At 42.9% G+C, this 27,634-nt stretch overlaps 1 protein-coding gene across 1 annotated transcript in view; it reads left to right on the forward strand.

The window, feature by feature from the left end:
* Positions 1-27,634, forward strand: part of LOC106505319 (uncharacterized) — a 354,150-nt gene that overhangs the window by 58,451 nt on the left and 268,065 nt on the right. The window contains exons 3-5 of the mRNA XM_084982075.1: positions 18,676-18,764; positions 21,155-21,213; positions 23,523-23,701. The gene's annotated coding sequence lies outside the window, so the exon portion shown is untranslated. The remainder of the gene's footprint in view (positions 1-18,675; positions 18,765-21,154; positions 21,214-23,522; positions 23,702-27,634) is intronic.

The raw sequence follows: 27,634 nt of genomic DNA on the forward strand, positions 1-27,634 counted from the left end.
AGAGTTACTGTGTGATCCCACAATTCCACTTCTGGGCATATATCTATAGAAAACTCTAATTTAAAAATTCATGTACCCTTAACGTTCATTGTAGCACTATTCACAATAGCCAAGACATGGAAACAACCTAAATGTCCATCACCCCAGATGAATGGATTAAGAAGATGTGGTACACATATATAATGGAATACTACTCAGCCACAAAAAGAGCAAAATAATACCATTTGCAGCAACATGGATACAGCTAGAGATTCTCATATTAAGTGAAGTAAGTCAGAAAGAGAAAGACAAATACCATACGGTATCACTTACATATGGAATCTAAAATATGGCACAGGAGTTCCCGTCGTGGCGCAGTGGTTAACAAATCCGACTGGGAACCATGAGGTTGCGGATTCGGTCCCTGCCCTTGCTCAGTGGGTTAACGATCCGGCGTTGCTGTGAGCTGTGGTGTAGGTTGCAGACGCGGCTTGGATCCCATGTTGCTGTGGCTCTGGCGTAGGCTGGTGGCTACGGCTCCGATTAGACCCCTAGCCTGGGAATCTCCATATGCCGCGGGAGCGGCCCAAGAAATAGCAAAAAATAAATAAATAAATAAAAATAAAATAAAATATGGCACAAATGAACCTATCTGCAAAACAGACTCACAGACATGGAGAATAGACTTGTGGTTGCCAAAGGGGGGTGGGGGAGAGGGAGTAGGATGGACTTGGAGATTGTGGTTAATAGAGGCAAACTATTACATTTAGAGTGGAGAGACAACAAGGTCCTACTGTATAGCATGGGGAACTATATCCAATCCCCTATGATAGACCATGATGGAAAAATAATATCAAACAAAAGAATGTGTGTATATATATGTGTGTGTGTGTGTGTGTATGTGTGTGTGTGTGTATGGATGACCGGGTCTCTCTGCTGTAAGGCAGCAACTGGTACATTTTAAATCAATTATACTTTAATAGAAATAGAAAATAAAAAGATTCCCCATTATAATTAGAAAAAAAAAAAATCCCAGCATCTACTGTCCACAAGCTTGAGGCCCAGGAGCGCTGGCAGTGTAGTTCTCCAACCAGGAGTGCTGATGTCCCCTGGCAGGAGAGGGATATCCCAGCTCCAACAGGAAGCACTTTTCCCCTTCCTTTCCTTTTCTCTTCCAGTCAGGCTCTTAACAGATTGGAGGATGCTCACCTGCTTTGGTGAGAGCAATCTTCATTCAGTCTACTGAATGCTAATCTCTTCTGGAAACACCCTCACAGGTACATCCAGAAATAGGTTTTACAGTTCTCTGGGTATTTCTTAGTCCAGTCAATTTGACACATAAAACTAACCTTCATAGCTCTATAGAACACAACCCTTTATTCATCTTCCCTCCACCTCAAGACAAGGGAGAGTTGGAAGCATTGAACATAGATTCATTTTCCTTCGTATTACCTCTTGTACATCAACTGAAGCTGACTATGTTGCAGCAGTAGTGAAATCCTAGGAGGCCAATGGAAACTAAGAGAGAGCTAGGAAGGTGGTCTTATCACTCTAAGCAATTTTTTTATGTTTACACAGTCTGCAGCTTTTAACCAGTGATATTGGTCCGATAATACAGTAACAGAGATCTTCCTATCGGTTAAAAGCTAAAGAGGGAGCTGGTAGAGTCCCTGGTTGGTGTAGTAGATCCTGGCTGGGTGGCTGGAATAGGGATCTGTTTCCTTAGAATCCATACACATAGGGTGGTCATGGGGGAAGATGGAGAAAGTCCACATGTGGAATAGATTTCTGTGGGAGTGTTAGTGACAGATAGCTCGTCCCTTCTTTGCGCTACTTTTAGAGAATTGCCCTCTGCAAGAATTGTCTACAATGTGGAGGGGTGTGTTATTTTTTCAAACCTTGCAGGTAGAGCTAGCCAGCCAAGAATGTAGGACCTGGATCTTGGGCTGGAAATTTGAGGCAGGGGATAATTATTTGAAATCGTTACTCATTGAGAAGCAGAGGCCAAAGACAAGAAAATGATTTTCGAGGGGCTCTACGGGTCCCAGGAAACTAGAAAGAGTAATTGAAGTCACGCCATCTCATCAAGAAAGGAACTGTGGTCCAAAATGATGTGATTTATTTTCTAAGCTTTTCTTCCTAAGCTCATCTCTTAAATTATGGTATCCTCCAGATGTCCATCCTCGACCCACGGTTCTCATGCTGTGAACTTTTCCAGGGTGATCTCATTTCCTCTCATGATTTCAACTCCCAATGACTTCAATTCTCTATCTTTATCCTTGACATTTTCCCACGGATTCATGCTTCTATCCATCTGTCTGCTTATGTCTCCCGTGATGTCATCATAAAGTCTCAAAGTCAACTTTTATACAATGGAAATTATCCCCATCATCGCAGCTATGCTCCCTTCCTCGTTTGCCAGACTCCGTTATTATTATTACATTTCTCTCTTTTTTGTGTTTGGAAGTACTAAAAACATCTCATTTATCCAGGCTAGAAATCATCCTCCGTGTCTCTTCGCTTTATCCCACTTACTCAGTAAATTCCTATGAATTGTAACTCCTAGCTATTTTCCCACCCTCTCTTCTCCTTTCCATCCTGACACCCTTGCTGGAATTCAAGCCACTATCCTCTTTTATCCCAAATGATCACAACAACCTCTTATCTGCTCTGTGTCGGTCAGAATTTTCATCATAAGCAATAGAAAATGACTATTTTGCTAGCTCGAGCAAAAGAGAATATTTCCTACAGGTTTGGGAATACTTAGAGAATCTAATGGGATTGTTGGAAAACAGGATTCCGAAAATGCATGGGAACCAATGAGATCCAGTCAGCGGGGGCGAGTGCTAAGGTGATGTATCCGTCTGTTTAGGATGTCACCCCTCGCATTGGCCCTGCTGAAAAAAAAAAGTGCCATGCTCACCTTTGGTCCCACTGATACTCCAGCCTCTGGACAGTGCTATTTTGAATGCCACAGCTGACTGTCCCTTCTCATTGTTTGCTCCACATTCAAAATTCTGAGTGAGTATCAAATCAGCCTACCTTAACTGCATGCCCATGCCTTAGGTACTAGAAGCTAGAGAGAAAAAAAATCTGTCCTCCTTCAGTTGCTGTAGTGGGAAGTAAATCCTGCCTTTCCTGAACGTCACTCAGTGGGGCACTTCTCTTAAACTGGATATACTGAAAAACTGGGTAGCAAGAATAATCATAAAAAGAAAGGTACGATTACATAGACTCTCCTGGTTATGTTCCCCTCGAATCAACCTTCCTTGTGGAAACCAGGGGGAAGAAAGGAGACAGGGGACTTGTGAGAAAGTTGTGGCAGAGACCCAGGCAAGACATTATGGGCTCTGGAAGGAAAGTTGGGATAGAAGACTGCAGAGAAGTGGGCTAGACGAGTGATATATAAGGACTCTAATCAACAGGGATTCGTGACTTATAGATGTGTGGGATGAGATTGAGGCTGGCGTTGAGATTTCTTTGTCAAGCAGTTAGGAAGGAATGAGAGATTTCTTTAATTTTGGATGTATTTACTTTGGGGACTTGTGGGAGAGTCCAGGAAAATGTTTAAATAGATGGCTATGAGGGTCTGGGGTTCAGAGAACAGAGCAAAACAGGAAATATATTCTTGTGAGCCATTAACATAAAATTGACAATTAAAGTGGTAGCAGCTGTTGTGATCACCCAGGGGTGGTACCCGGAGTAAGGACACCCAACTCCACTGAAGCCTGACAAATAGATGCCTCTCTGGGGCAGCTGTCCTGAGACATTTGGACCACATCACCTCAATTCTTTCAGATTTAGCCCTTGGCTCACTGCTGCTCCTGTGTTGATGTTAATCCTGCCAAATTCTTGGTGATTCCAAGATACCTCTACTGAGTCTGTTTCCATCACCCTTGTCTCTCAAATCCTTGATCTACTCATTTCCAAAGATTTTGTCCTTAACCCCACATCCACCACTCGCTTTCTATGGTCAGACCCTGGGCTGGTGTTTTGCAACCATGACCTTTTAGCAAATCATAAAATCAGTGAGCTTGTCTTAAGTAGCATTTTTTTTTTTTTTTTTTTGTCTTTTTAGGGCCGCACTTGCAGCATATGGAAGTTCCCAGGCTAGGGGTTGAATTGGAGCTACAGCTGCTGACGTACACCACAGCTATAGCAATACAGGATTCGAGCTGCAGTTGTGACCTACACCAAGCTAACAGCAACACGGGATCCTTAACCCACTGAGCAAGGCCAGGGATTGAACCCTCAACCTCATGGTTCCTCGTGGGATTCGTTAACCACTGAGCCGTGACGGGAACTCCATTAAGTAGCACTTTAAATAAATGAAATGTAATTGAAAATATCAGCATGCTTAGTATATGCTTAGTGTGTGAACTGGGTTATACATCAATCCTGTCTGACTATATACAGGGTTTACGATTGTTCACATATCGGAAAAGGAGAAAAAAGCAGATTAAAAGCAGGGTGGCAAGTTTTGGGTGGGATTATTTTGAGTTTTTAATGAACTAAAAAAGCCTGGTCTTCAAACAAGGACAAGGATGAGAATAATGTCTTTGAGTCATCAAGAGGAAGTGGAATCCAATCCTCAGAATATTTTTTCTGCTCTTCTCTCTTTTTACTGCATGCCTGCTTTTCTTTGTCCACAAGATTTTTCTCATTTGCATAGAAAGATGGAGTAAACCCTTCTGTCTGAAAAAAAAAAAAAAAAAAAAGTCTCCAGGTGACTGTACATCCTACTCCACACAATTTTCTGTACTCATCATTTCCTTTCCTTCTTTCCTCGTGGCTCACTGGGCCACTGCACTCAGATTCGCATTTTCACTCCTCGGAAAAGTTACCGAGATCTCTGCTTAACAAAGCTGATGACCATCTGACATCGGACCGTACTTAACTCATAAGCCAAGTTTCACATTGTGAATCACCGTCTCTTCTGTGAAACTCTCTCCTTGCTTGACCCTAATTCTTTGCTGCCCTCCCCATTCTCCTCACACTTCAGTGGCCGCTCATCTGAAACGTTTTACCCTGCTAACCACGTCTTCCTGCCTGAAATAGGTGCTTCCTGTGGCTTCAGTGTCACCAGCCCTTCTGGTTTATTTGCCTCCTCTTTGTAGACTATCCCGTTTTCTTTATAAGCTTCCCTTCTTCTTGTTCCCTAGATCCTCAAATACCATGGTTTCTTCCGAGATCCCTTCTTATTCATTCTTTTATTTATTTATTATAGAGTAAAGGTTTACTATGGATGAACAGACTCATCAGTGTTGGGAAAAAGCAGTGAAGCACATAAAACAGAGTTTGTTTACGTTAAGTAGGATCTGGTGGGAAGCAACTGAAAATGGACACATATGCAAAACATATGAAGGCACGTGGGACAATGGAAAATAAAGCCTAACGAGAGAGTACAAAGTTACCTGATGAGGAGGTGTCTTATGTGGGAGTCGAGGGAGGCCCTGAAAGAAGTAAGAGAAGTTACAGGTTATAATTTGGACGTGGGCATTTCAGAAAGATGAACCAATAAGGTACAAAGAACCTCAAGTTAGGAGAATGCCCAGTGTGTACAAGAAAAAGCAAGGAGGCCAGCGTATCTGGAGTGGAAAGAGAGATAGAGAGAGAAATGGTAGGGTAGGGAATGGCTGAGAACACAGAGGAGCCCATCAAGGGGAGCCTTGTGAATCATGATAAACACTTCAGATTTTACCCTGAGATGCAAAACCACAGGCAAATTTTGATCAGCAAGGACCTCTATCTAAGGTTAAACTTTGATAAGTGAAACTACATGGACTTAGTGAAGGTTGAGCTGGGGAGGAAAAAATTGAAATGAGAGAGACTAATTAAGAGGTTGCCGAAGTTGGTCCTGTGAAAAGCGATAGCAGTTTGCCTGAAGTGGTGGTGGAAGAGACGATGAATGCCGGTCAGTGATGGAGCTGGCAAGATTTCTTCATGATTTGGAAATAAGTCTGCGAATCAGGAATAAATAAAAAACAGTTTTTGGATTGAGTAACTGGTAGCATGGACCTGCCATTAAGTGAGATGGGAATGATTAGAGGGTAAGCAGGTTGGGAGAGGGTGTTAGGGGAATCACATACTTGGTTTTGCCCATTCTAAGTTTGTGCTGCTTGTTAGACATCCACATGTATACGTCAAGTCAGGGGATGGATATATAAACCTGGAGTAGGGGAGAAATCCGTGCGGGAAGTACACATTTGGCTATTTTCAGATGATAGTCGAGGGCATGGAACTAGAGGAGAGTCAGGAATCACCCAGGATGAGAGTGAGAGATATCCAGGTTAAAAGTCAGAGCCCCCATCCCTATCCGTGTTTTCCAGCAGGGGTGCCCATCTGAGCCTTTAGTCTTTGCCCTCATTCTACTCCTGCTGCTGTCCTGAGGCCCAGCAACATCAAGGCCATGAACGATGTGTCGGTGTGGAGCCCTGGAATGCCTCTGACACTGAGTGGCCTTCAGAGCTACAACAAATGGAATATCGGGAGATTTCTAGTTCAGGAGAAAATATAATCGATTTGCCTTCAAAGGGTAAAAGATCACCTTTGGCTCCACATTGCCAATTATTAGAAAAAGGCAAAGCAGAACACAGTGAGGCATCACCTCACATCAGTCAGCCTGGCCCACATTAAAAAGTGTACAAATAATCAGTGCTGGAGAGGGTGTGGAGAGAAGCGCATCCTTCTACATTGTTGGTGGGAATGTAAATCAGTGCACCCCTTATGGAAGATGGTATGGAAGTAACTTAAAAAACTAAAATAGAGTTACCATGTGATCCTGCAATCCTATTCCTGGGCATGTATCTGGAAAAGAAGAAAAACTAATTTGAAGAGATAGGTACCCCCCAATTTTCATAGCAGCACTGTTTACAATATCCAATGTATGGAAGCAACCAAGTGCACATAAACAGATAAGGATAAAAAAGAGAATAAAATAATACCGTTTATAGCACCAGGAATGGACTTGGAGAATATCATACTACATGAAATAAGTCAGGCAAAGATAAATATTACGTAATACAGCTTATATGTGAAATCTAAAAATAATACAAATGAATGTATATACAGCAGACTCACAGACATAGAAAACAAATGTATGGCTACCCAAGGGAAGAGGCGGGGGAGGGGTGAATTAGGAGCCTGGGATTAGCAGATAAAAGCTATTCTACCTACAATAGATATGCAATAAGGACCTATTGAATAGCACAGGGAACGATTCCTCAATCACTTGTAATAACCTATCGTGGAAAATAATCTGAAAAAAATACAACTATCATTTTGCAGTACATCTGAAACTATAATATAGTAAATCGACTATACTTCAGTTAAGAAAAAAAAAAAGAAAGACTGCCTTTAAAATATAGAGCTGACACTTTGTCAGTGGAGCACTGCCAAGTCCTTCGGAGGCTGCCCTGCTAAGAAGGGCCTGGAAGGATGAGAACTATTAACAAGGCAGGGTCATGCTGGAGACTCCCTGGGACGTTGACACCTTTGTGAAAATGCTTGCAGGATTATCAGGCTGGGCTAGACTCCTGGTGGTGGAGTGTATCCAGCTCCCTGGTGGATCTTTTTTATTATACCCAAGGAGACTCGCTGGAGGAATGTGTGGGAATTGGAGCCTGGAATTACATACTTTTGGCCTCTTCCATTTCGGTTTGTGGTGACATTAAATCTTCTCCCTTCATTGCTGCTCCTGAGTTGCTTTTGGCTAGTGTCCCTCTGAGGTCATGTGCCTTCTGGGTTCTGGCAGGAGTGCAAGGGGCCAGTTTCTGTGTCAGCAATGTTGGGGGGGTGGGGGAGTGCCTGCCTAGGGCCATGGCTATGAAGCAGATGCCAGCTGAACCAGTCACACTTAGTGCTTTAGAGTTTGAAACCTCCTCACTACTTGTCCTCGTCTCAGAACCTGTACCTACGCATTTAAAGGAAAGAATATGTTTTTATAAATTTAAGGCAGTGATAAAACAAAAAACTGAGACGTGTGAATGAAGATACCAATCATCTGAAATACGTAATAACAGACTGCTACATTAACTAACTACGTTTGGAGAGTGTGCTTTGGCTTGTTAAACTGTCCGATGAGTGGGATGTGAAATATGATTGCATTACCAAAGGGTTTCAGTTTAAAGGCCAGACACAAATGGAGGAAGGGAGTGCATTGAAGGGATACTGGGAGTCTCACAGAATCACTGGGAGAGCAGAACAAAGAGTTTGACATTTGACGTAGCAAGAACCCCACCCTAAACCCCACCATCTAACTGGTCTGGAGAAAATGCATTACGACTGCTGAGAGCTGGACCTTGATGTGTGTCCCACCCACGCTGCTGCTGGTGATGCCCACATTCTGCCTTTGCTATGAAGGGGGTCCTGATGCTGTCACTATCATTAGCATCAAAGCACATTTTCACCTGTCCCTTCTTTTTTTTTTTTTAATGCTTGATTTCTGATTTATAATACTGGGTGGGTACATCTGATAGAGCCTAGGAGTTGTGCCTGTACCCTACCCACCAAGATATCTGGGATGGCGGGTATTCGGCATCTTTTGCCTCTGTGGTAGGATAAGCCTCCCATCAAGGTCTGTAAGACGTGAATTCCTTTTTTTTTTTTTTTTTTTTTAATCTTTTTGTTTTCCAGGGCTGCAGCTGCAGCATATGGAGGTTCCCCAGGCTATGAGTCCAATTGGAATTGTAGCCACTCGCCTATGCCAGAGCCGCAGCAACGCAGGATCCAAGCCTCGTCTGCGACCTACACCACAGCTCAAGTGGATCCTTGACCCACTGAACGAGGCCAGGGATGGAACCTGCATCCTCATGGATGCTAGTTGGGATCACTAACCACTGAGCCATGACGAGAACTCCAAGACATGAATTCCTTAAATGTACTGAAGAAGGGCAGGTGCTGGGCAGCCACAAAAGTGACAAATGTCTAGAAGGCGTATATCCTTTAGCTGTTGAAAATCAATCCATACTTCCTTCTACACTCGCACTTCTAAAAGAAAACTGCATCCGTGTAGCATAATAAAATTATTCCGTGTAAAACCGGGGATGCACCCACTGGCTTCTAACTCTTCGCAGTTACCGAGAGTAGCTCAGGCCATGCTCTGGGTAACATCCCTCCCTCCCTCTGTTCTTCCAGGACCCCGACCAGAGATTCCTTCAAGTGTGGATGGTATTGTGACATGAACCACGTTATTTAAAACAGTAGAGGGAAAGGAACAAAAAGAGTAGGAGAACTACATAAAGTGTCTAAGTTATAAGAATATATGTGATGCAGAGAGGAAGTCTTTTTTTCACAATTCACAGAAGAGAGCTCCCGGAGAGCATCCTTCACTCCCACTCTTTTTTCTCTCTCATCCAGTCCCATCCTCCTCGGGCATGGAAACAACTGCTGTCTTCTTAACAAGACTTTCTCAATGCATCACTACCTTTCATACATATCCCTTCTTCACGGCCATCATCTTGGATCAAGATGTTGGAAGACTTCAATAGCCCTTGAATATTTTTCTTTTGCCTCCCTTTCTCCCCACTAAATTCTTTCCATAAAAGATGGTTATCTTTAAAAATGCACATCTGATCATGTTACTCTCCTGCTTCCAGTGACTTGTGCTTATTCTTTAGAGAAAGTCCATGGTTCTGAGCATGGCCTGGAAGGTTTTCCACTTATGGCCTCTGGCCTTTCCCAGCCTCATCCACTGTCTCCACCCTCCCCACCCCACCTTTTAGGGTGCCTTGCCTGTGGCATGCAGTAATTCCTGGGCCAGGGATCAGACCCGTGCCACTGCAACGACCGTTGCTGAAGCAGTGACGATGCCAGGTCCTTAAGCTGCTGTGCCACCAGGTAACTCCTTCCCCATTGTCTTTGGGTTCCGGTCACACTCTTCTCTCTCAGGTCTTCTAAAACCCCACTCTTTCCGGCCTCATGGCCTTGCAGTGCTCTGCCATCTGCTTGTTCTTGCCAAGCCTTCTCTTCCTTCTCTTCCTCGGGTTTCAGCAAAATTTCACATCACGTCTCCATCACGTATTTGTCTCCACACTCAGACAAGCAAGGTCTTTACCTGGACTACTGTTCACACTACAGGTTGTCACAAATATTATTTTTAGTATTTGCTAAATACCTTTTTTGACCCCTAAACCCTAAGGTTCATGAGGAAATGGGCTGTGTCCTCAGTGGCACAGATACTTACAATCTGGCACGTGGCAGGTGCTCAACAGGTAAATGCCAAACAAGCAGATGCGGGAAGAGCGCCTGCGTTGGTAATTCTCAGGCCAGGGAATTATATGTGGCTGCTTTCGGGTTTGTATTTTCTCCTGATGAAACTCCTCACTTATTTAATCCTCTGATTTCTCAGGTCATTTGTTTTGGCTGGGAAGGCAGTAATAGAAGAATGCAGTTCACATTAAGATATGCCCCTCGTATTTGCTACGAGGAATGGGACAGCTTCGCGACAGGCCAAATGTCATTTGTTTCCCAGCCCTAAACTTTGGCAAGACTAGTTCTCTACTAATTCGAGTGACCAAGAATTTATGCAATTTCCTCTGAAGAAAATTATCCTTTTGAGAGCATGAAGAAACATTTTATTCTCTCCACCTAAAGCTAATCATTTAACCAGGCTCTGTTTCCTCTTGCACCTGATTTTCTCTTTTTTCCTCAAGCCTCAGTTCTCTCTGCTTTGTGTAAACCTCTCATATTTAAACATTTGCCTTTCAACTGCACGATGTCCTAGGATGTGTATATTGAGCCACCAGAAATAACTCAGTGACATATTCTTCTTGCTTATTTCATACATATTTCCAACTTATGACTCATTGGTTTCAAGAGGACAAATGTGAACCAAGAGCCAAACAGAGGGACTTGACGAGCTTGTGCCTGAGGGAAGATGAGTCACAGTGCTGCTGGCAGAGCACCCCGCAGGGACGCCTGTCTCAGGGGTTTGAATGACCCCCACTGTGATCCCGGGCCTCAAACTCACTTGCGACCTCACACAAACACGCATCCCAACACCACGCGCCTCTTACTTTAGAAGCCCCGTGGGACTATTTTAGGCTGGGAGGGACGCACATAATAAAGAGAGTGACTGTTTTGGAGGCTATAACGTGATATATGAACACGTCAGAGGAACCCAAAGTGGTAGCAATGGCATTTTCATTCTCAATTTTCAAAGAGTTTTATTTTCCTCACTCCTTCCACCATCTGTTTTTCTTACTGTTGCAAATGTCATTTCCTATGGCGTTTAATAGGATCTGAAATGGGATGGTTTTACAGTGAATTTTGATGTAGTTTCATGATTTTCCTGAGTAGATTCCCTCTGTCTGTCCCTCCCTCCTTTTTTCCTTTTTTCTTTTCTTCCTTCTCTCTTCCTTCTTTCTCTCCCCCGCTTCTTTTTTTTTTTAACCCTCTCCCTCCCCCCTCATGGTTCTCTTCTTCTTTCCATTTTTCCATTTGAATCAGAATAATTGAGCTAGCTTTGACATGGTATTAATCATACCAACTTAAAAAGAACTCCTGTAGATTTGCTTCTAGATCCTGGACTGAAAGCTGTGAAAAGGCAAAGTTCTTAAACATGTGCACTTTTATTTATTTATTTATTCTTATAAGAAACACAAGTTCCCAACCTGGCATTAGACTGGCTTAAGGGGCAGTCATCCCCCATTGAAATGCCGAGCCAAGGATCTTACCTTCTACTGGTGTGGGGGTGTGCATGCAAAGAGTCAGTGGATAAGGCCCAGCAGAGAGAGCAATGAAAAGGCCAAGTGCTGCAAGTGCTAATGACGTATGTATGTAACTTTCCTCCGTGACAGGCAGTGTGTAAACTCTATATTTATGAATTTATCTAAATGTCACTGCAACTAGATGCTAGAGGTATTATCGCCCTGTCCGTTTTACAAATGAGAAAACCAAGGCGTAAAGGGGTTAAGGCCACACAGCTACTAACTGGCAGAGGTATGGGGGGCCCCCACATGAAAGGATCATGGGTTTTGCTCTGCTGTTTTCCACCTCTGACTCGCAGGTAGAAATCTGCAACATAATGGGTGAAACATTAGAACCGTCTTTTACTGTCTTCCTTTGAGGGGAAAAACAACCCGAGGGTTTTAGAAAGCTCCTCTCACCATCCTAAAGGGTGGGGAACCCCAGAGGGGGAGTGTGGTCTTGAGAGGGCGACTGTGTGGCGTGATGGGGAAATGGGGGAGAGAAACGCCCAGGGAGCCTGGCGTGTTTAGAGAATGGGATGCAGTCACCGGGCTGTATGGATGGTGTGCTCGCTCTGCTGTTGACCAGAGACATCCCGACCTCTGAACCAGGAAAACTCCTCTGCCTCCACTTCTCTTTCCTCTTTATGACTGATGGAGTGAGTTCACCCTCTTTAGGGGAAAAGGAGGATTAAGAAAGAAAGATAGGATTCTATCTGTTGAGAAAGGCTCAACTGTGTGGAGTTGCCGGGAAGAGAGGTGCCATTGGGAAGATGATTTTTTTTTTTTTTTTTTTTTTTTACATTTTAGGACTGCAGGTGAAGCATATGAAAGTTCCCAGGCTAAGGGTCAAATCAGAGCTGCCGCTGCCAGCCTAGGCCACAGCCACAGCCACACCAGATCCGAGTCTCATCTGTGACCTATACCACAGCTCATGGCAATGCTGGATCCTTAACCCATTGAGCAAGGCCAGGGATCGAACCCATATCCTCACAGGTTCCATGCTGGGTTCTAAACCTGCTGTGCCATAATGGGAATTCCAGGAACGTGCTATTTTAAAGGTAACCTGTGTTTCTCCGGAAAGGATAAGATAGAAAGATGTATATTTTGGAGATATATTTTAGGGTCAACTACAATGCTTTTCTTTAAAAATTTTTCTCTCATTACTGTAGGGTTTCTCCTCCAATAAGGGCTTCAGTACTCAGATGCAGTTAAATGATGGAGTCAATTTCTTGAGTTTAGGATCCTGCCCTTCTCTAGTGCTTCTCTCCTGTTTATTCTGGGAGTCTGATGTTCCTCCCAGACTCTGTTAGATCGCCTTCATCAAAAAAGGAAGGTTTATTTCAATTTTGCAGGCACTGCTGGAGTAGCAATCTTGGGAATCCTCATTTACTTTGATTTTATGGCTTTCAGCAGGAAGGCTAGAGACATCAACAAGTATATTTCCAAGTTTGTCTTCAGAACAAATTTGGTGGGCTCTGTGAAACCCTGGGTAGGACTTTCTCCTTGCAGTGTTTCTTGGCACACACATGTATTGACCTGCCAACTGCCATGGGGCCCATCTAGGCAAAACCTTCTTGGCATTTCGAGTGTCTGGGAGAGGAAAAGGAAGATATCTTTTCTCCTCTTGGCTTTAGGATCTATTATAAAAGAAAGAATCAGAAAAAATATTATTTTTTGTTATATGCTTTGAAGGTGTTTTATTGTGCTCAAGTGGAAGAGAATGTACCCATAAAACGAGATTCTTGTTAACCACCAGGACAAGACTGGAGAGAAACACACGACTGCTGTGTTCCCAAACAGAATGGAGCAGGTGAAAAAAATCGCCGTTCAATACACGAGCAAACAAAAAGCAAAAACCCAACAGATCGAACATGTCCTATATGGACATAGTGTACTGTTAGATCTTTGATTCAAACTAGATCAAACTAGATTAACAAAAATAAGGGAGTTGATTGTCTTTCAAGATTGAATAGGATACTGGGGTAGTTCATGTGAACAAAAGAAACGTTTCAGAGATTAGGACCTTACTGGCTCAGTACTGGCAATTTCTCCTCTCCTCTCCCCTTTACTCTCCACCTGCTCTGTTGTCCTCTATTTCCTTTCTCTCCCCCTCCCTTGCTTCACACACACACACACACACACACACACAAACACACACACACACACGTACAAGTTCATATCCTTATCCCAAGTAGCAGAAACTATTCAGTCACTGTAAAGCCCTGACTCACATTCCCACAGATCAGCAAACCTGGTAGAGAGAGGCCTTCTCCCCAAGTTTGCCTGTCAACACCATGTAAAGTCTTTGATTAGCTTGTTTGAGGGAGTGACATGCCCACTCCTGGATAAAGCAATAATATACATGGAAAAAATTAGTATTTCTTATTTGAAAATGCCTATTTTACCACATTTTATAAAATTTATATAGTTTTCCAATTTATAGAAAACGGAACTACATTTGTGGAAGACCTACAGAGATGCTGAGTCCATCCTCTTCAAGATAAAAACTGTCCTTGTTCCCCCAGAGTTCAGAGGCTTCAAGCTTTTGTTATGAGTACGAACTCAATAAAATTGCTGCAGCTATGCTTTTAATAATTTTATATTTGAAATAAGGTGAAAATTTCATTGGTTTCACTTTCCATCTCTTTTCTAACCCGTGTAATTGGGAGGGGTTACTGGGCCGGCTTTGAAGATGGTTGTCTTGGTTTAGTGATCTCTGTCAAGACTTCACATGGGAGACAAAGTCGAAACCATGAACTCCTTAAAAAAAAGAGTGCTTTAAGTAAAAATACATAAACTTGATAACACCCACCCACTAGGATTGTTTGAAGTACATTATTGTAGGTCTCCCATTGGTGTAGAGATTAAAGTCCAATCAAGAAGTATCCAGGACTCCTGGCAGTGGAACAGCTGGAGAAAATCCAGCTCATGGATCCCTGTAGGTGGAAGGGCAGTGACTGAGCAAAAGTGAAGTAAATGCATGACACACGGGCAGGGCGGCAAAAGTACGGTGTCCAGACGAAGTTCGGTCCTGTTAGTTGTGCTGGTAGTTGAGGGTTACAGAGCACATAAACACTTTGGACAATTGTTTCAGACGTTTCAGTTGTTATATTGGGGTTTATTCATTGTCATAAGTTACAGACAAATCTACGGTATATATGTACACAGTTTTCAATCAACCTTGCAGTACCATGTAACTTTTGTAGAAGTTCGTGTGGTTAACTTGACTCAGTCAGATCGAAGGTATTTTATTGTATATAGTTCTCTTTTCTGGCCCTTGCCAGAAGAGACCAGTGGTTCCCTGACCAAAGGGGACAGTTTGTTTTTTTTGAAGGGTTGTCTGTATTACCAACAGTGACATCACAGCAGAATCTCAAGCTCCACTTCATGTCTAATGAATCAGAATTGGCATTTTAACAAGATGCCCCAGATTCAAAGAGTCTATGGGGTTTGGACAAGCAAACAATAATGGTGAAGGCCATGCTGAAAGGAAGTATCAGAGGCAGCAAGGCATACAGGAATTAAAGGTCCCCCATGAGGAGTTCCCATCGTGGCTCAGCAGTAACGAACCTGCTTAGTATGCATGAAGAACCAAGTTCGATCCCTGGCCTTGCTCAGTGGGTTAAGAATCTGGCGTTGCTGTGAGCTGTGGTGATGGTCGCAGATGTGGCTCGGATCCCGAGTTGCTGCGGCTGTGGCGTAGGCCAGCAGCTGTGGCTCCGATTTGACCCCTAGCCTGGGAACCTCCATATGCTGCAGGTGTGGCCCCCCCGCCCCCCCCCAAAGATCCCTGATGATTGTTCTGGAAGTGGCTGAGATTTTAAAACTGGAGACTAAGGTAACTAAGTAGTGTTCAGGGAAGAACAGTATGGACAGCCCTGTAGGCTGGCATGGAGAGGGAGCGTGGAGGTGCTGGGAACAATTCCAGAAACATCTTTCAGCCCTGAAGCAAAGGGACATGGGGCCGATAGGGGCTTTTGGCAACAGGAGTGGCCAGGATAGGAGTCTGTGATTCGTTCTGAATTAACTTATTTAAGTGAACTATTGAATGACTTGTTGGGATGAGTTCATGTTACGCTAGGAAGATAAAAAAGTAGGTCTATTTGAGCTAGGAGATCAGGAGGTAGTCTGCAGAGCATGTCAGGGCAGTGGTGACTCTGGAGAAAGGTTGTATAAGCTAAGTCCAGGTCTCTGTTTCTAAGATTTGCCCCACACTCAATTAAATATGTTATCCCTTGGGCCTGGCACTGCCATCCAAGGTGGCTAAAAATACATTTTAAAAAAATGAGTGTGTGGAGAGCATCTATACAGCGTTCAAGAAATTGACTTCACCCATATATGGTTATCTGATTTGCCTAAGAAAAATGTTGACTTTTACTCTTCTTAACGTTACAAGGGACAAGTTAAATATTTATTTTCTGAACATTAGCCAGAAACATTGAATGACCACTGACTAAATTTATTACAGTAAAACTTTTTTTTTAATTTTTAATTTTTTTTTTTTCTTTTTTAGGGCTACACCTGTGGCATATGGAAATTCCCAGGCTAGGGGTAGAATCAGAGCTACAGCTGCCAGCCTACGCCACAGCCACAGCCACAGCCACAGCCACAGCAACATCAGATCCGAGCCACGTCTGCGACCTACACCACAGCTCATGGCAGTGCCGGATCCTTAATCCACTGAGCGAGGCCAGGGATCACACCTGCATCCTCATGGTTCCTAGTCAGATTCATTTCCACTGCGCCATGACGGGAACTCCCTACAGTGCAACTTTCCAATGTTAAAAAAAAAATAATGTCCTGAAATAATTCAGAGCCGTTATCTTCAAATAGAAAAATAATTTTGAGAAAATCCATGTTTGACAATTACTATTTCTTCTTCCTGTTTTTCTCCATGAAGGCCATCAAAAATATACTTCCAATTCATTTTATGATTACAGTGAATCCAAGAGGTCAAGAGCATTGGGCAGCGAGAGCGCGCACATCTTATGTTCCTTGATATAAAGTATAAAATAAAGTATCTACTGCTCTCGTGCCATTTAGCACAAGGAATTAAAAAGGTAAAGTGGTGGAAACTAGGACATCCCTGAGAGAGTGCTCCAGGAGTCAGAAACTCATGGTGTTTTATTTATAATGACATTTTTGACACTCGTTGTTAAATTGTATTGTTGCAGTGAACAAGGCAGACTCTGATTAGAAGAACAAAACCAAAACTCAGTAACTCCTTCTTCATGGCATATCCCACCTTATTGTTTCTTCCCAGATTGTTCCCATTCACTCAGAAAAAAAAAAAAAAAAAAAAAGGCTTGAGTTTCTGCCTTGCAGGGACAACTGCAAACTGCAGTCAGATGTAGGAGCTGCCTCACCAGGTCTGGGAACCAGGCCTTAATTAGAATGCTTGGAAAAGAAGAGCAAATGAAAATTATTAAGCTTCATTCCTGATTCCTGCTTCTAATTTTAAAGAGGAAATCATGCATTAATCAAGCCCTGTGCTAGACCTCAGAGGCACGTTTCTGAAATATCCTGAAATAACAAGGGGAAAATTTTTGCTCTGTTTTGATAAAACTACCCTTGACTACTTGCTCTGTGTAGTGTGATAGATTTCAGTGTGCAGTGTGCTGGGTTACAATATATGAAGTTTTGGCAATGTGACATTTTTTTTTCTGGACTCAAGGTAGAGCACAATAAACAAGGTTAGGCATATTATATTTAACAGACATGTTCAGAGCCATTTTCAGAGGTAAATGGAAGGTGAGTTAAAGGCTTTAGGAGAAGAACACAGCTCTTGTGTAGGGGGTTAGGGATCTGCTGATGTTAACGAAGCAGTTTGGGTTGATGCTGTGGGGCAGGTTCGATCCCCGGCCCAGCCAGGAACTTCCATGTGTTGCAGGTGTGGGCACCCCCCCACCCCCCTGCCCGCCAAGAAAGAAAAAAAGGAGAAGGGTGGTGATGAATGGCAACTGACATAGCCACACGGTCCAAGGCACCCAGAGGTGGAAGGGAATGCAGAGAATGGGGGGGGGGGGCTTGTCCTGGCCTCCCCCATCTCAAAGGGCAACCACCGCCATCCTTAGGGGGACACCACCTAGTGGGGCCAGACCACCTGAGCCACCTGAGGGAACATAGAAAAAAAGTGGGTTTCTGTGTGTAATTTCCTGATTTTTAAATATTGCTGCTAATTTTCAAAACATCATGCAGACATCAAATCCAAGATGACTTAGATTGCCAAACATTCTGATATTTAATAAACTACTAATGAAGAGCAAAAACAGAGAAGAACACAGCTCCACAAAGAGCTACATGGCCAATAACTTCTGATAGGCAGAAAATTGCTTTCACTGCAGCATTTTGTGGAGATACAGATTCTGAATCAATGATAACACTCTAATTTTCTATGATTAAATGGTTGTTTTACGTGAGCGGAGACAAGTACTCCAGTTTTCTACAAAGCAATGAAGTATGGCTCTTGTATTCCTAAAAAAATTCTTAGCAGTGAATTCTCCAATTTCTCATCCCGATCCATACTATGAAAATAAACGTGTGTGGACACGCTCCTCATAAATGTATTTCCTTATGACTCTAAAGTAATAAAAGTTTTTGTTCTTACTGACTCCACTGATGTTAGTAACTTTCTTTTAAAAGAAACGCAGTAGTGGAGAGAGTGGTGAATTCTGTGTGAAATGACATTTCCTCGCCGCCCAGGAACTAAACTGCCTTTCTGCATCTGGGCTATTCTTTCAGTATCCAGAGGCCATAAATGAGAGCCTTGCTTAGACCATGTTGCCTACTTTAAACTTAATTCTAAATGCTTCGGGATGAGGGTGGTCTAATCTTTGAGCACATTTGAAAAAAGCCTTCTGGAACCTTAAATTTGTGGGAGGACAGAGACTGAATCCGGGGTGTATGTGTGTGTGTGTGTGTGTGTGTGTGTGTGTGTGTGAAGACCAAAACCCAAACCCTCGAACTCCCCCTTCATAGCAATTCCCCTCTTATTGTTTCTTCCCAGATTGTTCCCATTCACTCAAAAGAAGAAAAAAAAAGAAAAAGAAAAAAAGAAGAAAAAAAAAGTGAGTTCCTGCATCAAACTGCAGTCAGGTGTGTGTGTGATCACTACAGAGTTTTAAACACAGTAAGCATAACAGAAAATATTTTCAAGTGACTGAAGTCACATTAGGATTAAGGGGAAGATTCAGAGATACGGGATGTTGAGAAGATGATAAAAGAGTAAAAAAGTACAAATGTTTAGCTCTTCCAGGAAATTGTAATCGGTGAGGTTTCAAACACTTTCATTAATTAGGCACTCTCACATTCTCTCCTTAAATTTAAAAGGAAGTGGGAGTTTAATTTCTTTCTTAAGACCTGGTCCCTCTGCCTGCTTGCTTGTTTGTTTTCCTACCATTTCATTTCAGGCACTTTCTCTTTTCTGACATTTTTCTGAGTTTCTTGTAGTGTGGAGTTAGAGATTACAGGATTTTCAATTTGCCAATTCTGTTGTTGTTTTTTTATCCTCCTTTTGAACTGTCTCCATCATTAAAACGCATGCTCGCGCGTGCACGCACACACACACACACACCCACACACACACACACACCCACCCCAAAACAAAATCCTACCCCTATAGCCCTTTGGGGCCCAGTGACCAAGACTCCATTTTAGCAAAGATGGTTTTCTAGAACCTTTGCTATTGCCACATATAATGTCATAGTCTTTTTTTTTTTTTTTTTTTGAGTGTTTCATTTCCTTGAGCTTACTTATAATGTCTACTAAAGGGAGGGCAGAACAAACAGCAGCAATATTTAGGACCCCGTTATCTCAGCAATAATAGCCAGCTTTTAGCCTCCTGGTAAAGAGTTAGCTATTTAATGAATAACAAATTATAAACAGACCTTGAGGTGAAAGGATAACAGCCACCGTCTTGGCCTCCACCTTGTTAAGCAGACCCACTGCCACAGACATGGGGGCAGTTACACCAGCAAGAGCCACTGGGTCTAATTCAAATGTTCCTGTTGTATTTTCTCTCCTGTTTACTTCCCAGGACTGCACCTCTAAACAGAGCTAACCTTCACCTGGATGTGTTCTATGTTATTATCATTTAAAAAATAAAAAAAACCCTTTTGGAAAATTCAGTGTATTTTTGTCACAGCGCAGTCAGTGCTAGGGGTGTGTGGTTATCAAGTTGAGTGTGCGTAGGCTGATGGAGGCGAGGATGGTCAGACTGAAGAACAGAGGTGTGAAAAGTTGTTAAAAATAAGGCTAGAAAAACACATGTCTTTTCTTACCAAGCCAAACACTGCTTACATTTCTTAAAGAGAACTTAAAGATCCTGGTAAGTGGTGATGAAGTTTAGATCATCATTGATCCAAATTGATCCTTTTCAGAGAAATGGGTCTGAAACTTAGGCGTTAGCAAAGTATTTCTGGCTTGTAGCTTGTGGGCTATTTCCATTCAAGAAAGCATTAATTATGATCCCATTATGCCAGGTATTTTGCCCAAAGCCATGGATATAAAAATGAATTTTTTTTTTTTTTCGTCCTTGGGATGATGTAGAGACTGGGAAGAATAATGGAGTTATAATCAAATACTGTTGGACATTTGGTTTTGGAGCTTCGATAAAAATAACTATAAATGGTATCTAATGGGCATAGACAAAGAACATTGATACTTCCAGGGGTTGGTGGGGATGAGGAATGAAATGAAAGATTAGGGCAGGAGGAATTTTGAATGACTTGGAGCAGAAAGTTGCTGAGCATTGAGATACGACACTCTAGGAGAACAGGAAGTAATCTGATGCGATTATAGGACTGGTTCTCCAAGTGTGGCCCCTGGACCAGCAGTATCAACATCACCTGGAACTTGTTAGAAATGCAAACCCTGTGCCCCTGAACCAGAAACCCTGGAGGTGGGGCCTAACATGATGCGCGCTATGGTTTGAGAACTTCTAGTTTTACATATGGAAGTTCCCAGGCTAGGGGTCCAAATGGAGCTGCAGCTGCCGGCTTGTGCCACGGCCACAGCAATGCAGGATCCAAGCTACTTCTGCAACCCATGCCCCCAGCTTGCAGCCATGCCGGATCCTTAACCCACTGAGTGAGACCAGGGATTGAACCCACATCCTCATGGACACCATGTCGGGTTCTTAACCTGCTTAGCGACAACGGGAATGCCAAAGATGGGGTTTCAAACTTGATTGTACCTCAGAATCATCTGGGAGTTTAAAAATATGATGCCTGGGGCCCATTCCAGAGAGTATGACTTACTTGGTCTGAGGAAATTAAATCTTTGAGGGACGGAATAGTTTCCTTTAAGGTCACATAGCTGAAAGGAAGAGATTAATGCCCAGATCAGCCTGATCCAAGACCCATGTTTACCCATTTTGTTGCACAGACCCGCCAAACTGTGTAAGAGCCAAGGTTGACCAGCCTTTCTTGTGGGCACCTGGGATCACTGTAAAAGACCTCTTTTTGTTTATTTCTGTTCCCTTAAAGGAAAGAGTCCTTGAGCAATAACGATACTTGCGGACGTGACTTTGAATGTCAAGATTAAGGTATGAGTATATCTTAGCTGTTATGTTACTTTTAAAAGTACATTTGTTTGCAAACCCACGAACCATCTAGACTTACTACAGCATTCTCTGATTTTCAGCAAATCCCATAAATGGAAATTTTATCGAGAGCTGAAAAATAGAATTATCCCCCAACAGGGCAATGCTTGCACTTTCCTAAAGGATTCATGGCTGGCTTTCAGGGTTTTCAAGGGCAGTGTTTACTCAGATATTCTTTGTGTATTCCTTGTGACCTGTGAGATTTTCAGTGGCATGCAAATGAATACTTGCATGCATAAGAGTTATGCATGATTTCCTGGATTTTTCTAAGCAACTATATTATCTGATCTCCCTGCTAGGTGCTTTACATGGATTATCTCATTTAATCTGCACAACCTGCTGTGAGATATGTAATATGATTCTACTCATTTTACAGATAAGGAAACCGAGGTTTAGGAAAATCCAGTTCCCTTCTACAAAGCTGTGTGGACTTGGATGTAGTAAATTCAGGATTTAATTCAGACAGGTGAAACACAGAGTGCAGCCTTAAACTGGTTCCATCTCCGTGTCACTTTGAGTAGCTGAGTATCCAGAGCTCTCTTTTCAGAAACAGCTACAAGATTCTTTCTTCCTTATCTATTGCCCCGGGCAACCAACTACAAGCTGGGCACCGGAGATGATCTAGGAGGCACCTTGGATCGAGGACTCTTATCACTGAGTTCTGCCTGATGACCTATTTGATACTTGCTTTGCAGTATATTAATCAGAGAGTAGATTGCTTAGAAACTCGAAGAGACCCACAGAAGCAGAAATCCGTCTGACTGCTGCCAAGATGATTTTCTCTGTTTACCTACCTCTGGATGTTTTCTTACAAAAACTCCCATCACTCAGGGCCAACTTGGCTTATCTCCGTTTCTTGTCATCTCAAAGAGCCTGACTGATATAATCACAGGAGACTCCAGTGAGAGTTAGGTACCTACAGGTGTGGAAAATTAAAATTTTAGCCCTGAACCTCTATATGAGTCAGAGATGATGATATCAGCCTGGATGTGAATATAAGACTCCACCCCCCGTCTTCCAGTCATTTTTCTTGGTACTTGAAATGACAAAAGAAGGGTGTGAGTCCTTGACCCAGTTATTCTGTGGGGCTGCAAAAGGTCACTTAGGCACATTTATTTTTTGCTTCTGTTGAAGCTTTGAGTGACCCTGGTATTTAGCATCTATTTCTCTATAGCAACTGAGAAATTGTGGAATCAACAGGATTGCAGAGGAGCAGAGGTTCATACCCAAAAGCCTTTATTAGAAACAGATAATTTACAAATATGCTTCTGTCTTGTAGGTATTTTAGACTAAACTATGATTCTTGAGAAAAACAGAAATATGATTTTTTTTTCTTTTTTTAAGGCCCACACCTGTGGCATATGGAAGTTCACAGGCTGAATCAGAGCTGCAGCTGTCGGCCTATACCACAGCCACAGCAATCCTGGATCCAAGCCCCACTTGTGACCTATGCTGCAGCTCATGGCAATGCCGGATCCTTAACCCACTAGGTGAGGCCAGGCATAGAATCTGCATCCTCAGGGACATTGTGTCGGGTTCTTAACCTGCTGAGCCACCATGGGAACTCCTGATTTTTTTTTTTTTTTTTTTTTTAGCTAGCACATATTTCTTTTCTATTTGATATTCCTATCTCAACCTAAGTAACAGCTCACCTATTGTGCCTGATTTGTAAACAGCTGAAACCCTTCTCTGCTCAAATACCTGGGATCATAATTGCTTTCTTTAAAACTTGGCCACAGGCAGACTTTGAATAATACATTTTCATTTAGTGTGCCAAGTCAGGATCTGGGAATACAAGACAGAGTCTGTTTGATTACCACAGCATTGCACGAAACTGTAATATAACTTCAAACTAACTCTTTTTAAAAGTCAAATGTTTTGTTCTTGTATGTTAATAACCTAACTATTCAAGTCATTAGATTTTTTATAATAGTACTTAGAATAATTGGCAGGACATCTGCAGCTCTTTCTCATGGGTGCAGTCTGCTTTGACACCACTATGTTAACGCTGAATACTTTGTGATAATTACCCGAACAAACGTCAGCACTGTTCTCATAATGTATATCCACAGAGAATATTATCCAAAAAAGAGAGCCTAAGTCCACAATTATATAACATTCCTCTTCGTGAGAATGATGTCACAGAATCCGAGAAGGTCAAAGACTTGAGAAATAGCCTTTTAGAGAGTTCTTAGACTATAAGCATTTATTCAAAAGAACTCAAAGAGTTTTATTATTCAATAAATCTCAAGAGAAACCTGGCGAGGACGATGGGATTAAGATGGCGGAGTAGAAGGACTGGAGCTCAACCTCTCTCCTAAAAACAACCAAATTCACAACTAAAGGCTGAGCAATCTCCACCCAAATGGACCGGAAACCTTAAAAAAGATACCCCCTACTCCAGAAGACAAAGAGGAGGCCACATCAAGAGGTAGGAGGGGCGATTTCGCGATATAAACAACCCCATACCTCCCGGGTGGGAAGCCCCACAGGCTGGAAACAAACTGGTTCAGAGACTCACCTACAGGAGTGAGAGTTCTGAGCCCCGCATCAAACCCTCATGTGTGGGGATGTGGCACTGGGAGAAAGAGCCCTGGGAGCATCTGGCATTGAAGGCCAGTGGGGCTTGTGCACAGGAGCTCCAAGGGACTGGGGGAAACGGAGACCCCATTCTTAAAAGGTGCACACAGACGTTCACGTGCACTGGGTCCCAGGGCAAAGCAAAGTCTCCATAGGAACCTGGGTCAAACCTGACTGCAGTTCTTGGAGGACATCCTGGGAAAACAGGGGTGAATGTGGCTTGTTGTGATGTTATGGCAGCTGCCCAGCAGCCCTGTGTCGCAGCGTATCAGCTCTTTTACCCAGCGAGAAACCAAGCGAGCACTTGGAGAATTGAACTCAGGTTTATTAGGCTGGCGGGCTCAGAGGAGATGGCTCTCCAGAGTCTGAGCCCTGAAGAAGGGTTTCACAAGGCTTTTATGGGCTACCTCTTCCAGGTCCATGCTTGGCTTGTCGGACCGGAGTGAGGTCAGGCAAGGTAGTCAATGCGGAAGCAAGTTTACAGAAGCAGATGTGTGTGAGGGGGTGGTGGGGGCAGAAGGGTGGTTGGGGCAGTTGGCTGGACTTTGCTTAGTCATTATGGCCAGGGTCTCTCCTTTCTACATTTTTTTCGCGACATTTTCTTCTGCAGTGAGGGAAGGACATTGAAAGCAAAGCTCTCGGAAATATTCAGCAGCATGCCTTTCTCTGGAGGGGGCCATTTTGGGAAAATCTGGCCCCACCCATCAGTCAGCTGCTGAGAAGCCCCAGGGCAAACAACAACCCAGGTGGGATCACAGCCCCGCCCCTCAGGAAACAGGCTCCCTAAGACCCTCAGGCACCCAGCTGCCTCAAATCCCATCCAGAGACTAAGCCCTTCCCACCGGAGGGATTAGAATAGGCCCCACCCACCAGTGGGCAGGCATCAGCCCCTCCCATCAGGAAGCCTACAGCAAGCCCCCATACGACTTCAGCCACAAGGGGGGCAGACACCAGAAGTAGGAGAGGCTACAACTCTATTATCTGTAAAAAGATCACCACACCAAAAACCTATGAAAAGACAGAGAACTATAACTCAGATGAGGGAGAAAGGAAAAACCCCAGAAAAACAGCTAAGCCATGAGGAGATTCTCAGCCTCCAGGAAAAAGACTTTAGATTGTTGATGCTGAAGATGATGAGGACATTGGCAATAAACTGGAGGAAAGGTGGATAACTTACAGGAAACACTGAGTAAAGAGATACAAGATATAAAACTTAAGAAGAGATGCAAAATACGATAAACCTGGCAAGAATATTTTGATAAAAATTCAATCAATTACTTTTCTGAATGATTTTAGGTTACTGTTAGATCAGCATCCATAGGGGAAGATAGAAGTGTTTGTTTATTTTTATTCGTGGACTTGTTTTTAAAGATAGATCTGCTTCGTGGAAATGGGCTCACTTTAGAGGCCTCTGTCCACACCTGTATCCTGGTGAAGCATACAGTCCCTGGCTGTGCAAGCAGAGATTGCTGCTTCTGTTGTAATACTTTGCTTTGGAAAGAGGTCTTGGTCTGTATTTACTTTTCTTCTTGCTACGGGTCATCTGTTCCTATGACACTGGAGTTTTCCAGATGGATGCGTGTTTGTTACCCTATTGGAAAAGTCTAATTTTATAAATGAAGGAAGTAGCGTAATTGCCAAAGGTTTTTTTTTTTTTTTTTTTTCTTATTCCTCTTTACACCCTGATATTAATAAGAGAAATTCTTTGGAATGAGTGTCATCTCTTTATTAATGCAAACCAACATCATCCTTCTCTTTTTTAATAATGTGACCTTATTACAATCAGGCCAATTGTTCTTAAGGCTTTTTGGCTTAAACCGTTAGCTAGGGATAAACTTTTCTTCCTTGCAATACTTGTAAAGTCCATTCAAGACTGCCTTAGTCATTCCATAAAGGTATTTTACTGAGGGCAGTGCATCCATAATAGACAGAACAAAGACTTTGGTGCCAGATGGTTCCATGGTTGATTCCTGGCTCCACTACTAATCAAAGGGAACCATTGGGTGATTTACTTTTTCTGAATCTCAGTTTTCTCATCTGTAGCAGAAGTGATGTCTATCTCATAGAGTTTTGTAAAGATCAGATGAGATGAAATTTGCTTGGCTATCAATACATTTTATTTTTTTGTCTTTTTGCCTTCTCTCGAGCCATTCCTGCGGTATATGGAGGTTCCCAGGCTAGGGGTCTAATTGGAGCTGTAGCCACCGGCCTACGCCAGAGCCACAGCAACGTGGGATCCGAGCCTTGTCTGCAACCCACACCAGAGCTCATGGCAACGCCAGATCCTTAACCCACTAAGCGAGGCCCAGGATCGAACCCACAACCTCATGGTTCCTAGTTGGATTCGTCAACAACTGAGCCACAACAGGAACTCCTGATCTTCTGTTTTCTGTGCCATATATCTTTTTATTTTCTTTTGGTAGAGCTTATTTCCTAGGAATTTATTAAACATGGGTTCATGGAGGTAGCAGTTGATACTTACAATGTCTGACACATCTTGTATTCCGCCCTCTCACTAGGTGATCGCTTCATAGATGAAGAATTTTACACTGGAAAAAGCTTCCCTTTAGGAAATGGGCTTAGTGCTAGTCTAGGCCAAATAAAGTTGAGATGACAGAAGTGCTTTTGTATAACATGGAATCCCAAATCATAGATAAGAATGTTGGAGTAATTTAAATTCACTGGTCCCAAGAGGGCCAGAGACATTACCTTCATTCAACTATTAGATATAAATTACTGAGAAGAGCACAAGGATCCCTGAAAACCCTGTAGATGATAGTCTCTGGAGCTATAGCTGGGGATGGACCTGTCTGAAACTGTCACTGGAATGGGCTCTCCCTGATTTTAGTGCAGATGTTGAGATTCCATGGGAAGAGGGGACAAACAGCATGAATTATATGCCAGAGGCAAGGTGAATATACTCTATTAGCTGGTCAGGCCTACAGGAATCTTTGATGTTGGTTGGCTAAGTGATCATAGAGTCTTCAGATCAAAATAGATGGTCAGGGCACCGAAATCTCACTTAATCTTTATGAAAACAATATAAGCCCTAAGTTTGCTGAGTAGAAGCATGACTTTCAGCCTTGAGTCATGTCACAGAGCCAAAGCTCCCTGAGTAAAGGAGATGGGTACCCTTGGAAAACATCTTGTGTCAATATCATGCACATGTGTTTATATCTTCCTTCTAGCCTTCCACGGAAAGATCTGTGACTGTCGTGCACCACAGGAAGGTAAAATGACCAGGCTGTTGGAGGGAAATCGGATGTAGCCTGAGCCCCACACCAATTGTGGGGAACCAGAATGTCACCAGATCATGGGTTAGGTGGATGATGGAGGATAAATGAACTTTTATTTAAAGACCATTCCATGTTGGGCCCATTGAGTCTCCAAGCCTATGCTGTGATTACTTCCTTAGTTTCTGTGTGGATAATTTGATGCAATATATTCAGAAACTAGCAGTTTCCCCAGTCTTTCCCTGATACAGGCTGTTGAGACTACTCTAGCAGGGAGAGCAAAGAGGAAGCCTGTGGAGCCCCTAACAAAATATGTCAAAAGTAATGCCCCATCCTGAGGGACTTTCAGAAATGAGAGCTAACATTAAGAGCTTAGCAGCCGCAAAAGTGATGATTTCTAGGATAACCCCCTTAAACTTACCTGTTTGTTTATGCAGAACATGGATGGGTAGTCTTTAGGGGATGATAATGAATTACAATATTTATAAGCATCTCATGACTCCATGTAGCTGCAATTTGATGTGGTTCTTTTTGGTAGGGCAGACTAACTA

The sequence above is a fragment of the Sus scrofa genome, chromosome 11 (genome assembly GCF_054392235.1).
Source record: "Sus scrofa isolate SSC_HxYL_T2T_F1_AM1 chromosome 11, Sscrofa_HxYL_maternal_Yorkshire_Landrace_v2.0, whole genome shotgun sequence".
Lineage (NCBI taxonomy): Eukaryota > Metazoa > Chordata > Mammalia > Artiodactyla > Suidae > Sus > Sus scrofa.